We start from the raw sequence: 3284 nt of genomic DNA, 5'->3' as shown, positions 1-3284 counted from the left end.
ACCTCTTTTAATTTGTTTAGAAAGTCACTAGTGTCTTTTATGTAGCTCGGTAAAGCCTCCATAAAGCCATGCAGGAAGAAGTCCACATATTTAGAAATAGTCTCAAGTAATCCTTTTTTCCTTTTTGGGCCGAGATGATTGGTCACCCAGGTATTGGGAAGGTGCCTTTATGGATCTTGGGTAATAAGTAAAAGGTAGGGGTGATGGGGTGGTCAAATTCCTTTTTACTTATAAGGCCATCTCTCTTCCATTGAGATAAGTTATTGTGGATTAACTGTTTGACTTTGTTCAGTTCATTAAAAGAAGCTTTTCTGTAGCATTCCGTGTCGTTTAATTGTCTCTCAGCCTCTATAATGTAGACATCTCGTGGCCAAAGAACTACATTTTCACCTTTATCGGCTTTATGTACTATGACATTCTCATGTTTATTAATTTTCCTCATCAGGTTTGAATATTGTTTGTCCTTAAAGCTTCTGCGTTTCTGATTGTTAGTCACCACTACATTTAGTTTCGTTAATTCCTCAATCACCCGGTCACTGAAAATGTCAATAGCGTCCCTCGGCATCACGGGGACAAACGAGGATCGAGGGCAGAAAGGACTACTTTCAGCAACGCCACCTAGGATGCCCATAGATTGAAATACTGTTTGAGTGTTACCAGCTAATTCCTCTTCCTCTGCTGTGAGAAGAGAATGGGCAACTTTGAGTGACGTGGCATCAGCAATCGCAAACGTTTTACTGGGTTGAGAACTTTGTAGGATTTTATGTGCTTGATCACTTCTTTTGTTCAAGGTGTGAAATTTCAAAAGTTTAAGTTTTCTAATAAACTTGAAAACATCAATCCTTGATTGCACATATTTGAAGCTATTTTTCAGGCAAAAAGAGAGACCCAAGGATAACAGTTGAATTTCCACTTTGTTGAGATCCAGGACCGTTACATTGATGACTGTATTTTCTGAATTTTCTGTGTCTTTTTTATTTTCGTTTTTATTTATTGTTTTTTCAATTTTATCATTTTTATGTTCATCCAATGTATCCGCCCTAGCTAATATATCCATATCAGAGGTGGGAGAGAGATTTTCAATGTTCACATAGTTCGCTGGGGATTCCCCTTCCCCCTTCTCCTTCTCGTGAAGCCGCCTGCATTTCCTCCTCTTTTTGCGGCATTGGTTCCTCCTGTGGTGCCTTTCATTTGTGGTTGTTGTTGTTGCGTACCCCTCGAACGTAAGGTGTTGCGTCTGTCTTCCACCATAAAACCCAGCTCCTCAGATGGTGTGAAGCTGCTGGCATTCGTTTGTTGTATAGGGGTTTCATCCTCTGAGCCTGTACTGCTATATACTGAGCTCAAGTCGGTTTCTGATATAGCAGGGGCTATAGGGGCTGGTGTGGTGCTCACAGATACCATGTTGGTTAGGGCCTGTTTTTTGACTGACTCGAATTTTCTCGAAAAAGTGAAAATCCTTCCATTCTCGTAGTCAGCTTTGTCCCTTGCAAATTTGAAAGCTTTCCGTGTCTTGATCACATTTTCATGCTTCTCTAGACATTTTTTTATCTCCTCTCGCCCTTTCAAAATTGCTTCGTTTTGCTCCATGGCGTCCAATTCCACATTCAATGCTTCGATTTGAGTCAGTAAATCGACTCTATCTATCTCGGCATATTTTATTAATAAACAAACCATTCCCATTGTGCTCCCAATGTATTTAAGCGAGCATGGGCACTCAATTACGTATACCACATGTGTGCTCATGCAGTCAATCAATTGTTTTATCTGCCACATCTTTTTATTGGGTAGCATAACTTCTTTTTTGTTTGCTGCAATTTGGCAAACCTTGCAATGTTGACATTTTATAAATCCTTTGGTGTTAAGCCATTGGATTCCTTTTTTCTTTTTTGTATGGTCTTGATGGTGGCTCTGAATTAGTCTATCTCTTAGATTCCTTGCTCTCCTGAACGTGGCCAGGGAGTGATTTCCCATTATTTTTCCAGTTATTTGGTCTAAATGTAACATTTTCCAGTTTTTCCTTAGAATGTTTATGATCTGTTTGGATTCCCTGGTGTAGTCTAGGATAAATCTTACTTTTCTTTCCTCCGGTTTCAAATCCTCCGTGGTATTTCTTATTTCTTTTTTAGTTGTTAAAGCATCCTTCCGATTTTTCTTGTTTGCTCTTTGCCATCCTTTCATTATAATGTTTTTGTGGTATCCTCTGTTTCTGAATCTTTGGGCCATAGTTTTACTGGTTTTCACCCATTCACTCTCCTCTGAGCATATTCTCCTCAATCTGAGGAATTCCCCATATGGTATATTTTCCTTTCCAGATGGTTTTTGGAAACTGTCAAAATGTAGGGTAGAGTTAGTAGCAGTTTCTTTCCTGTGTAATGTTGTTTCTACTTTGTTGTTCCGGATATAGATCTCTGTATCAAGGAAAATGGCTTTATCTTTACTGATCTTGTACGTGAATCTGATGTTCGAGGTGGAGGAATTGAGGATTTGGAAGTAATTTTCAAATTCTTGGCTTGTTCCTTCCCACACAATTAGAAGGTCATCTATATACCTTGTCCATTTGGCAATTTGTTCCACAAACAAGTCATTATCTGGGTGCCATGCCACTTGTTGTTCCCACCATCCCATCGTGAGACAGGCGTACGCTGGACTGAAAGAGAAACCCATGGCACATCCATGGATTTGTTGGTAGATTTCTTCTCCAAACAGAAAGAAATTTTGTGTTAGGCACATATGCACCATGTCTATTAGCGTTTGGTTGTGTCTGTTGAACTGGATATCACGTTCTTTCAGGAAAAATGCACACGCATTTAGGCCAATGTCATTGTCAATATTCGTATACAGTGATACGACATCCATTGTGACCAATAGAAAATTAGGTTGCCAAGATAAATCCTCTAGATCTTTCAGGAGGTCTGTTGTGTCTCTTAAATATGAACTCAAGTTGGTTACAAACGGCATAAGAAAAAAGTCTATATAGTTTGCCACCGGTTCCATTAGTGACCCCTTTGATGACACAATCGGTCTCCCTGGTGGTTTAAGTGGGTTCTTGTGCACCTTTGGTAAGAAATAGATAGTAGCTGTTACCGGATGTTTGGTGCTTAGGAATTTAATTTCATTTAAATCAATCAGGGTTTGATTGTTCCAAAGTGTGAGTTTTTGATCTAGTTTCTCCTTGAAAAGTTTTGTTGGATTAGTTTGCAATTTTCTGTAATATAGTTTTTGTTATTCAATTGTAGATGTGCCTCTGTCACATAGTCCTTTGTATCTAGAATGACGATATT

This window comes from Lissotriton vulgaris, unplaced genomic scaffold, assembly GCF_964263255.1.
Source record: "Lissotriton vulgaris unplaced genomic scaffold, aLisVul1.2 SCAFFOLD_9421, whole genome shotgun sequence".
NCBI classification, from domain to species: Eukaryota; Metazoa; Chordata; class Amphibia; order Caudata; family Salamandridae; genus Lissotriton; species Lissotriton vulgaris.
Note: the sequence above shows the minus strand (reverse complement) of the source record.